We start from the raw sequence: 12796 nt of genomic DNA, 5'->3' as shown, positions 1-12796 counted from the left end.
AGATGCAAATATGATTAAATGCCCCAAACAATATCACTCGCTTTGCAAGCGAGAGACCTGAGTTCAATTCCAGGCAGGGCAAAACCTTGGGCAAGTTTCCTTACTCCACACGCCTAATAATAATCCCTTCAAAACCAAAAACAATAATAAATTGGTCATTTTCAATCTACGACTGTTTGTGGGACATTGCTGTGCGCATTTGGCTGCCGCGTTCGCCCACAAATATACAGTCAATTCACTTTACAGTGTGTTCTGTGAAGCACTTTGGGATGTCCTCTCGACGTGAAAAGTGCTATATCAAATGCAAGGATTATTATTATTATTACTATAATTCCATTTTCAGTCATTCAGATATGCAACCTCGCAGTCAAAACTTGATGAATCTGCATTATATTCAAATTCAGCACTATCTTTCGGGTACTGGACTGAACCATGTAGATGTTGAACGTTCCAAGTTCAACCCTCCTTCTGTCAGTCGGGGCAACGCTGTGGTTTCAATAATTGGCTGTGGCATCACTCAGGTAAGGAAGGTAGAGGAAAACTTAAGTGAGTTGCCAACACTTTTTTGTTTGCACATCATTTCAGTGCATAGCTAAGCTGTACAGACCAAAGTTCTGGGTTCAATCCCTAATCTATCTTTGCTGATCAGAAATAGGGCAAAGAGAACAGGGAAAGTACAATTAGTCTTACTCCTTTTACTTCTGGCTGCCAACCAACAACCCTTCTAGAGGTGTGGATCTTAAAAATTATGCCAAAACCTTGCTAACGATTGCTAAAGTTTACATGTGAACAATAGCTACTTGAGTGAGGGGCTCCTTTGGAGCATAGTTTACAACAATAGTAACTCGCACTTGTAGAAGTACCTTTTATGTAGGTAATGTCTCCAAACTTTTTCCTGACAAGAACAAGATGGGAAATAATATTACTAATAATCCTTGCATTTGATATAGCACCTTATCAAATCTTCGAGAGTCTCAAAGAATATACCGTAAAGTTAACTGACTGTATATTTTGTGGGTGAAATGTGGCAGCCAATTGCACCCAGCTGCAAAAAATAATAATAAATTGGTCACTTCAATCCATGACTGTTTGTGGGTCACTGCTGTGCGCAATTGTCTGCTGTGTTTCGCCCACAAAAATATACAGTCAATTCACTTTACAGTATATTCTGTGAAGGGCTTTGAGACGTCTCAAAGATATGATAAGGCGCTATATCAAATGAAAGGATTATTATTGTTACAGCAGTGTGCAAAGGTCTTGAAAAGTAAGGGAGGGACGAGACAGAAGCATTTTGGGGTAAGATTCCACAGAGAGGACAGAGAAACTAAAAATATGGAACAGGAAAGAGAAGGGGAGCGGAAAAAAGTGGCAAGAAAACAAGACTGAGCACAAGCCTGGTCACTGAGCCACACAAATACAGTGAAACTACCGTATTATGGAATAGCTGCCATTTTGGGTCTGCACTAAAATTCCTTGACCTTTTGCCTCTGTATTTCTAATTCGGGATGATGTATTCTGTGCTTTTGTTCTCTCTCGCACTCTCCTTACTCTTCCCCCTTTATTTAAGAGGCCCCAAAACAGGCCCCACTGAATGACATTTACACCACATTTCACAGCACACACCCTGTATGCTATAGCATAGCTGCACTGTGAGTAAAGCAACGGGCATCATTATACTACAAATGAGCAGGGATAATTCATCAATTAGAACCGAGTATGTAACGCTCATAATTTTTAAACATTAATGCAATAAAATTTCATATGCATGGTAGTGATTACAAAGACATCAGCTCTGTTAACAATTATGAAAGACATTGAAATCCATCTGCACTGAGGGAAATTAGCCCTTTGAGAACTATAGTAGAATTTCTGCATCAAAATGAAGAATGTAACAAGGTTAGGCTATATTAGCTCCGTCAGAGAATCCTGCACATGATAAAATGTTCTGGATATGAGAACATTTATCTCATTCTACTTTGTAATGTTCGGCAACATAAAGTTACAGGAAATCATTTTGTTACTGATGTCAGCGAGAGGAAGCGTCTGGTGATTTTCAAAGCTGCAAAGCAGACTTGCATTTGAAGGCTTCACACAGAATTAGCTCACTCTTTTTTCCTCCCTTTCTACTCCCAATTTAAAAAATGACCCACTGTCCACTGAGTGAGACAATAAAAACTTGACTTGAATCTTTCACTCAGCGATAAAAGTGACCTGAATTTAATCAAAAGCAGTTTGAAACGATAATAAAGTACACATTTGGTAGGAGGCATATAGGGAGCCAGTGAGTAAAGAGTATTGAAAGGGCACAAGGGATGATATATATAGCAAGGGAAGAGAGAAACAATAAAGGTTTGCCACTGCAGGGATAAACCCGCTGAACTAATTTACAAGCTGTGAAGCTTGCTTCCGGTTCACAATACAACTTTGACCCAATAAATAATCGGTGACTGGAATTTTAATGACTAGATTTACATCTTGTTCAACTGTACATATCAGCTCAGACAGAAATCAAAATTTAATCTGACTATGTGATTTACATATACCTTTACTTTCAAGTGGAATTATCATGAGTATTATGTGTATCAGTCCAGCTCAGGTGGTAGCTCTGGTCTCCGAGTCAGTGGGTTCAAGCCTCATATTGGGATTTTGAATTCATAGTTTAGGTTGACACACCAGTGCAGTGCTGGGGGGGGTCACTGCAATGTGAGAGGTCCATCCTTTTAAAAAGACGTTAAAATGAGATCCCGGCTGCCTGTTCTGGTGGACGTTAAAATCTTGTGGCACTATTTGAAAAGAGAAGGGAATTTCTTCCAGTGTTCTGGTCAATAATTCCCCAAATAAAATTGGTCATTCACTTCATGTCTGTTTGTCGGACACTGCCAGGCCTACAAAATATACAGCTGTTACACTTTATAGTATATCCTGTGAAGTGCTTTGAGATACACTCCCAAACACAAAAGACAATGCATCGAAAATGGGAGAATTTTTCAACCAACTCAAGATCCAAGGCACAATTTATTGATAACAATGACGCTAAGTCAAAATGTTGGCATGCTTACCATTCCCAACAGTGTCATGAAATGTCAAATTGTCAATGGGGGAACAAAGTGGACGCACCTAGATAATAGAAGTGTACATGTGTGGAAGGAAATACAGATGTTTGTGTCCCTCCTAGTGTTTGATAACAGCGCAGTTTCGGTTGAGGAAAAGCAAATTGCACGGATGCTATTGTCAGAAAAATAATTCTTTATAATCAAGTATCTGAAAAAAATCTGAATTTAAAGCTTGAACTAAACAAGCCCTCAGGGTTCTGCCAACCAATTATTTTGTTAATTGAATATCCAATAGAATTTTAGCATATTAAAATTCCACAAAAGTGCTACAACTTGCTGGTTAAGGTTAAACGTGCAATCAGCATTTTACAAGGTTACAATTCAGCATCATGCTGAAAATCTTGCAGCACATTCAGGGGCATTTTCAGCCAACCATCCATCTTGTAAGCTACTAAAACAAAACCAAATAGGTTTGAAGACATTGGTGCGAGCAAATCAGGAGCAAAAAGATCAAATCTGTGTCTAACTCTGCAGCGTGCCTGGCTCAATAACGACTCAATGAATCGATTATTTCATTTTTTGTCAATTAAAATGCTTAATCAACTGGAATTATCGCAGCTTTGCAGGGGCCTTATTTAAGAGAAGGCAAAGACCATTATTTCAAAAGAATGGTGTGCTTTTCTAGTGGGTGGATAGCTGATAAAATTCCAACAAACTCCATGCTTTGAGTTGACCTGCATCAGTCTGTAACCTTCTTCCTGAAGTAGCGCTTGAAGATGATCAAATAGATGTTGTTTATGGCAAATCACATCTCTTAAAAAAAATCTAACACCTTACATATGTTTCTCTTATGCTTTCCTGACAGTGAAAATCAAAAGATTGAAAGTGCTTTTCAACAAACTGCTGTGCAAGGAATCAACGTGCACTAATGAGTGATGTTTCTGTAAAATGGGCATCATTAGGAGATGTTGCTTTAGCAGCTCATTGACACATTCCTAAGATCTTATAATATATTTCAAGTTTTTTTTATCAGTAAAGGTGGGGGGGGAGACAGCCTTCACAGCAACTGAATGTAATTCACTCTATCTTACGGCTCTGACAATCGAAGAAAGACGGTGGGAAGCTCAGCCACCAAACAAAATCAATACTACAGCCTGCACTCTGTGAATATGGACCTTGCCAAACACTAGCACTTAAGAGAAGAATTAACCATTTCACTCAATTTTCTTTTCTCTGAACGAATGATTTTGAAAGGATGAGCTTTTTTTCTTTAAGAACAGTGAACGATGTCAGGTTATACAACTTCTTGCTACAGGGCGATTCAGTTTCATTAAAAGTCCCCCAATAAAAGGTGAGACTCTCTGTGTTCACTTGCTTAATGTACTTTCTGATGTACACAGTAGCTCTGAGTATCAGATAAATAAGCACAATGCTATCAGAGGGAATAAGTCTGAGAGACTAATAGAGTCAAAATTTGCCTTAGGTTTTTTCTATTGTTTCCAAGCTTTCCTGCACTAAGTACACTGTCAATGATGATTGCTGTTAACAGCAGCTTTTAGTCTCACATGAAGTCGCAGTCATTTATATTTACAGTCCTGTGCTTACTTAATGAATCTCTGTTCACAGTCTAGTGCCTAGGAAAAAAAGCACCATTACCGCTTTTGTTTACAAATTTGTTTTGTCAGATTGGTGCTGCGCTACATTCCCTCCTTTTCTTTCATCTCATTCAAACTACATACTGAGTGCTTCAACAAATCAAAGACACTGCCACCATGTTGGCCAGAGTTTCAAACAGAACAATTCCAAATTGTCCATAGCCTCTGCAATGAAATGTACCTTTAAGCCACAATCTGACAACTGATCAGCAAATAGGTCCTCAGTTGTTGGGTGTTAACTCTTTAAAGATCAAACCATTTGAAATATTTGCTTTGTTCTTGGGTTTTTCCTGCTGCTCTTTTACCATTAACAGAACGTATTTAATATTTTTGTGTCAGAATGAGACCTGAATTTTGAAATATAACTTTTCATAAAGCTTAGCAACTAAACACATAGATATCAGCCTAGCTCAGTTGGCAGGACTCTTGGCTCTGAGTCAGAAGATTTGGGGTTCAAGACCCAAGTCAGGATGTTGAGTTTAGTCTATGCTCACGCTCTGGTGCAGTGCTTGGGGATGTGATGCATTATCATACGTACTGTCATTCAGATGAGGTTAAACAGAGACATCCAGTCTGCCCGGTCAGGTGGACAGTAAAGAACCCATGACACTATTTGGAAAAAGGAAGGAATTTTTCCCAGTGTCCTGGTCAACAAACCCCCAGATAAAATGGATCATTCATTTCATGGCTGTTTGGGACATATTGCTTTGTGCAAACCAGCTGCTATGTTTGCTTACAAAATATAGACAATACACTTTAAAGAAATCTTGTGAAGCGCTTTAACACGTGGTGCTGTATCAATTGTAAATATTATTTATTATTATCTGTGCATGTCTGATGAGAAGGTGTAAACAATATTTTAGTCTTCAAAGGACGAATCGAACAAAGGCTTTAAGAGGAAGGCATTGCTGAGGCAAGGCCCGATGGAATTCCTGAACCGAATTTGGTGCAAACCATCAATATAATAAACACTAAATTTCACCGCATTCATTGAATATCATAGTATGCTCCATTTACCCCCTTCATGTCTAAATGGAACATTAAGAGAAAACTAATCAATAACTTGTCTGTTCAGGATGATAAAACATATTCACTAAACCTTAAAAATAGCTAATATGTTTCTGTGCCTGATGGCAAAAATAACAACTTCAAAATCACAGTATCACAGTACAGACAACAGACTTGGAGATCAAAAAAACACTGGTGACATTGAAATAGCACCAATACACTATTTTGTGACATTTAACACAAAGCAAAAGAACACATGCAAATTTTGTTCTATATTATTTTACACATTAAACTAAAATGTTTTACTCTTCCAGAATTGTGCAATAGGGAATATTTCTGTTGGACTAAGATGGTCGATAACACTAAGGAATTTTTTTTAAACATTCAGTGCAGAGTTGAATGGTCAAAGACAATAACAGAGAGATAAGTCAAGAAACCATTTGGTGTGGGGGTGAAAAGCATTTAAGTTTGTACAAGGAACAGAATACTGACGCAGGTAAAGAATTCCATGGTAAGGTCAGGGGCAAAAGGAATGGTTGAAATAGGAGAGATTGTGACAGAATGAGGATCCAGGGAATAATAATCCTTGCATTCAATCAAGTGTCTTATCATGTTTTCGAGACTTCTCAAAGCACTTCACAGAATATATTGCAAAGTGAATTAATTGACTGTTTATTTTGTGGGTGAAACACGGTAAGAGGAAAAGCAGGTAGGATAAAGATAAACACCCAATGTTTAGAGGAAAGAAGCGAGGAAATTTCAAGGAGTGATTTTTGTTTGACCAGCTGGGTGTCTGATATGCTTGTCTAGCTAGGACGAACACTTTAGGGCTTGGCTTGCAGGGTTAATAGGAGCTGAGTAGAAAGAATCCCTGCTTCCAGTCACTGTTCTGCCTCTTACTAATGAACCAAGTTGGCTGATGCCCTGGAGTCTTGCAGACCTACCCGCTCAAGAACAGAGAGAGTTGCCTTAAATCCGATATTCCTTTGCTAAGCATGTCAACTTGGGGTCAGCTCAGCTCCAAGGGCATCCCACTTAGCTCGCCCAAAGAGGATAGTCACAGGAGAAGTGACTTTAGGAATATTAATATAGGTGATCCTTCGCTCACCTGTATCTTGCACTCTGTGTTTGACACAACCTTTCCTGTCTCTCTTGCTGTATTTTATTAATATTCCTAGGATCAGGAGGAGTGACTGTAGGAATATTAATAAAATACATCAAGGACGACAGGAAAGGTTGTGTCAAAGAATGGAAGATAGAGATTAGCAAAGGATTAGGTATCAGACAACAAGCCGTTTCTTGTATCTGTTCCTGGAGTCCAAGAGAGGTTAAGGAGATCTTCTCATGACTCAGTGGATCAATGCCCCTGTCCAGTATCATGAGGCATACAGCTATGGTTTGGATCCCACTATGTACTTTTTCAGTGGATCTGAACGATTGAGAGGATACAAATTGTCTTGTCGTGCCCAGAGAAGACGGCGGCATATTAACCAGGAGTTTTGCTCTAGTTTTTGTCCAATGGCCCCTCTCAAAATGTATTGTGGGATGTCGAGAGATTACAGGATTGAATTCAACTGTCATACGCTTTGTGATCAGACAGCCTATTTGCATTCTAGATTAAACCAATGAAACTAGTCATTTAGGTAAAGGGAGGGAGAGGGTGAGGAACCACTAACAACCAAGCAACTGTAATCCAGCATTAGCCACTACCTTCAGGGGACAAGGGGTAAGATGAGAAAACTGTTGGAAATTTGAAGCTTTCTGAACATTGACAGAACTAGATTTACTGGATTCACTGATCGACTCTGAAAATAAGTTTATTTCAGCTGCTTTGAATCAATAAGTCAATTGCTAATTCTAACAAGTTTGACTGCTTATCAAAATAAAGCCAGCTCTACGGGTTATGTATCAATACTCATCTAAAGAGCATAGATGATAGGAGTAATCAATGTTGATTTAGAGCATCAGGTTATCACAAACCTAATGGAATTATTTGAGTAACTAAACTAGCAGATAGTGCCTACCAGTGGATATAGTTTACTTGGGATATTTAAGAGCATCAGACCAAATTCCACATGTAAGGCTTTTAAAGGTCAAAGAAGCTCATGGAATTAATGGAAAATGTACCAATGTAACTGAAAACTTGCTTAGCAATACAAGGCAGCAGGTGATGATAAATTAAGAAAGGCCAATTGAAAAGGAGGAGAGGGTCAGTGATCAGGAAGACTTCCTTAGCATTCATTGTAATCTTATAACATTTCCTGATGATACCAAGCTATTTGGACAGGTGAATACAAGGATAAATAAGGTTTAAGCAGCTCTGGGCCAATGAACAAGATGGATGTTAAATGTACATCCTATTCAACATGTGCCCACTTTAAACATGACTTTTAAAAAAAAAATCAAATTGCAGTTCATCTTCATTCATTTCTATTAATCTATGCTCCATTATTGCGTTCACACAGTCACATTTCAGCAGCAAGAGCTGTCACAGCAAAGATTTGAACTGCAGCAGGAACCAACAGAAAAAAAAGTCAAATAATGTAGCTATCAAAGTTACCTTTTCATTGAGCCTACCGTCTGTCTGCTTTCTGCGATTATTAACTTTCGACAAAATTACGGATTGATTTCCTATTCAGCAGGACTCATAGGACCACAGTGAGGAATTCATTTATGAATAGAAAGTATGGAAACCCCTCACTGGGACATTTTTATACACCACAACTTCAGATGTAACATACATTGTTTTATAACTCTCTCAGTCAGAGTTTTATAACTCTGCAATCCATAGCTACCAAAGCCTGTTTCCGAGGTTGTTTGCCATACATCTAAAAGCAAACAGAGCAAATTGAGTTGCACTTTAAGATGTTGAGAATGTTTCTGAGTATTGACTAAAGATGTGAGATAGAAGGTAGAAGTCTTACCAGCATGCTATTTTAATAAATTAAGATTGTTCCCCATAAACAAGCTGATCCTCTGTGGATGATTAAACACCTTCATCTCTTGCAGGTTTCTTACTTAACTAGATTAAAATTAGCAAAAGGATTTATCAGTAACATCTGTAGAGGACACTTCATCTTTGGGTGAATAAATGTGAGTGTCAAAAAATAACTGACTAATACATTGTTCCTTTTAACACTGAAAAGGGACACAGACCCACATGCATGCTGTAGAAGTAACTCATTTCGCTTATGAACAAAAAAAATTAAAATGGACACTTCCTGCCAGTTTGAGTCAATAAACTGGCAGATCTAAATCAGTGGTGGGGAGGGGGGCGGAGGGAGCAGAGAGAAAGAGACTTCACTAAATGACAGACAGGCCCTCTATCGGGACGATGGAGAGAGGAAGCAAGTCGGAATTTTTACCCAATTCTGATCTGTTCAGGAAATCATTACTGTTCGTTCATGCACATTGGAGGATTTTCCAAGTTTCCATCTATTCTACACATGTCCAGTACCTCACTGACAGCAACAGATCACATCTGTGTGCCTTGTGTTTTGTATGATTCAAGTGCTGGCAGTCGGAAAGGAGTGACTGACAGGTAGTGGATTGATTTTTTTAATGTTTTCAGGGTGTGTGTAATACATCCAAATTCCACAGCAGCGTGGACGTTATGCATTATGCATCCAAGACATTATCGTCTCCAGCACTCAAGATAAGGGATATGCATCTGAGGCAAACATTTCCCTGGGGTGTGAAGGCAAACCATCTGAGGTATGTATTTCCCTGTTGGTGTGGGGGTGGGGGTATCCATCCAAGGCAGCTATCTGAAACATCCATTTCTCTGGTTGTCTATAGGTTATCCAGCTGACACATCAGTTTCCCTGGTGATTGGGGTGGAGGCTATCTATCTTGCTCCCTGATGGTTGAAGCAAGCTGAGAAATTAAGGCACCTGCTTTTCTAGTGGTTTATTGAGACATTCCTTCCAGATCCAAAGTCTTTGAGACGTCTTCCCGACTTGAAAGGTGCTACATAAATGTAAATTGTAATTGTATCATTTATGCAAGGTTATCGACTGGTTTGATTCACTAGACTTCAGATTCAGTCCATTCCTTGCTCGGTGGGTTCAATTGTGAAGCCAGCATTCATTTCAATACTCAATATTTTTGAATAGCACAATTCAGAACACAAAGTTATAATTGGCATAGTGAAATGTGTGGACAATAATTCAAATTTCTTTCATAACTGGTACATTGTTCTGTATATACATGTATTCCTTAAAGTGTTCGACCATGCTCCAGACATTGTGCAAAGTCTTCAATATATAACACCGTGTAACAATTCAGATTTCACTACAACAAAGAATCAAAGCCCATGACGGAAACATCAAAGGACTTCCATCATGAGTCACTGCCTACAGGAGACGAGGATGAGGTGGAAGAAAGAAACCTGGCAGAAAGAAGCAGAAAGAAAATTGATGAGAGCACCTCAAATAAGGAGCAATGTAGTTCGTTTTGTGGATGTTTCGCTCAGAAAGCGGACTGTTAGTGCACTTTACAATACACCCTGCAAAGCGCTTTGAGACATCTCAACAACATGGCGTGCATTCCAAATACAAGGATTATTTATTATATTTATTTATTTATTGATGCAGCAAGATTGTCCACCAATGTTTTGATCAGTTACTATGAAAGATGGTTGAATATTTAGGAGAAATTATAGTTCAGAAGTTATTTTGAGGAAAATGTCATTCCTGTTGCGAGGACTCACTCCACCCCATACCCTTAAGGCCACTCACAGAAGCCCTAGTACCAATTATTCATGGAGTCCTTCATTAAATTCATCTGAAGTACAGTACTTGGTTTTGATGGATTAAATTTTTTTTAAGTATAGTCGAATCCAGTCTTTACTTTTTCACATGAGATGTCTCACCAAATAAAGGTCCAGTTAGAATAAATGAATTTTGTAGCAAATGCCTATTTTAAAATGTAACTAATTCTATTACTTTAAACTAGCCTCTTTCTCTCCTTTCATTTCTATCTCCTTGGCCTTACATGTCTCTTGCCACATTCATATGCTGTTTTAGGTTCAGTGTCATACTCAACGGTAAAATGATTCAACACTATGCCTAGATATTTTACTTTCTTAAGTTGGCCGAATAAAGGCAGCAATTGTGCTAAGGGGAAGCTTATCAGCAGTGACCTTTCTGCTGGTGTGTGGGAGGGAGTTAGCCTTATTCTGACACAGATTCAGCCTGAGATTCTTCAGCCTGTTTCAAATAAGGGTTAAACTCGCACATTGTGTCAGATAAGGATCGCAATAATGAGAGAATCCTTAGCAATAGCAGTGACACTAGGTTTAGGATAGGTAGGATTTTTTTTAAGAAGTTGTTTCAGTGCTCATCATCACCACTTGCACACAGTGCTGTAAAATGACATTTCTCCAAGTGTCACTTTAATAGACTATCTGCCAAATGGCCTGTCTTCCTGCGTCTATCTATATCTCTGTTGCAGTGTAAATGGGAGTCATTTCAATTCATCATCAGGATGAACGATGAAATAATACCAAACAAGCCTGGTGGCCTTTTAGTTTTTTTAAGAGCGGAACAGAGTAAAGACTGATGGAAGGGGCGGGTGGGAGCACAAGGGCTGAAAGCATCACTAGCAAAGATGGCCTCAGTGGCCTTTCAGCTGAATGTAGATTCAGCAGCTCCCAATGATCCCAGATCCAACGTGATGTGCCTTAATTTCACAAAAATGAAACAGTTTATATTTGGAAAATAAAAAAAGTCAACGATAGACTGACTCGGGGACTTTTAAGCACAGAAGCCAAAACATTTCAGTTTCCATAGAGAGCTTATTCCAGCTTTAACACTGCCGAAAGTTGCCATTTGACCCATGATCTCTGCTCAGTTTTGCCACTAAACGGATGAAACTGTGAATGATAAAATAATGTAGAACAGCCCTAGCTGTGATAGAAGTCAACACCCATGAGCAATGTGAAGAGTGACTTTTTTCAGGTTCAGTATAAGCATTAGCATTTGGAAATTAAAATGTCATATGAGAATTTGTTCAATAAGCCATGAGCAATGTGAAAGCCCTTAATTTGACCTATCATGCAAATTTTTAAATTTGGAACTGAAAGTATCAGACACGGACTTAATCCAAGTGCCACACAAGGACATCTTTTAATTTCTACGATACATCGAAGAATTTTACAGAAGGTAAAAATGCCACTTAATAATTTTTTCAATATTGCAGTGAATATTGCAATATTGCCAGGCACAGTAACAAAATCAAGGCAACAAAGGAGTTTCACTGGTGGTTCAATTGGTAAAGGCTGGAGACAGAGTCAAAGTAGGTAAAGAACATGAAATTGAAATAAAAGGAGAAACTTTGCTGAATACCCTGAAAATAAAAGATTTAATGCAAGTTTTGTACTGCCAGGTGCTTCATTCCCAGCATGGTAAAGTAGAATTTATTGGAAACTCAATTCATTGCCTTCTGTTCAATACTGCTTTAAATTGGCGCTGAGAAAACGTACTTCCCATTTCACCGTTTTGTACAGGCACCTTGGCAAATATGCAGAACATCAAAACCGTCTGTTTGCCTTTTCATGTTATTAAAGAGCCAGTCGCACAAACTGCTCATTATCAACAAAATGCAATATGTTCACCAGTTCCCAGGAAATGCCACGGGTGGCCTGAACAGAGCACAGGAGAGTGTAATTCACACTGGCTACATATATGCTGCAAGTGCATGAATCACAATTTGTCCCGTCTGAGCCCCCAATTACATTGCGCAGTGGCCAGAAAATCACAGCCATAACTGTGGCAATTGACCGGCAAATGGCAGTGTAAATGCACCGAATCACAATACACAGACATTTCCTAACTAGAAAATAAAGATCATGCCTTGGTGCGCGCAAAACAGCATGTAAGAAAAGTTATCAAAGTGTTGGCCGTATAGGATGAAGCCTTGTTTGACACACTGCAGCAATCAGTGTTTATCCATTTGCAGAGATTCTGAAAAATGTAAAGTACAGCAACCCCTTGATTGTGACACTACAATGCTATCTGAGGCATGAATCAATGAGGCACCATTTGACGACTGATTTTTGAATCAAGACACATCGCCTAG

The 12796-nt window shown here is 38.8% G+C and overlaps 1 protein-coding gene across 4 annotated transcripts in view; it reads right to left on the bottom strand.

Moving 5' to 3' along the window:
- Positions 1 to 12796, bottom strand: part of adgrl2a (adhesion G protein-coupled receptor L2a) — a 258264-nt gene that overhangs the window by 84193 nt on the left and 161275 nt on the right. The window lies entirely within an intron of this gene.

This window comes from Callorhinchus milii, unplaced genomic scaffold, assembly GCF_018977255.1.
Source record: "Callorhinchus milii isolate IMCB2004 unplaced genomic scaffold, IMCB_Cmil_1.0 Scaffold5, whole genome shotgun sequence".
Classification (NCBI taxonomy): Eukaryota; Metazoa; Chordata; class Chondrichthyes; order Chimaeriformes; family Callorhinchidae; genus Callorhinchus; species Callorhinchus milii.
This window is presented reverse-complemented; position numbering and strand designations above follow the sequence as displayed.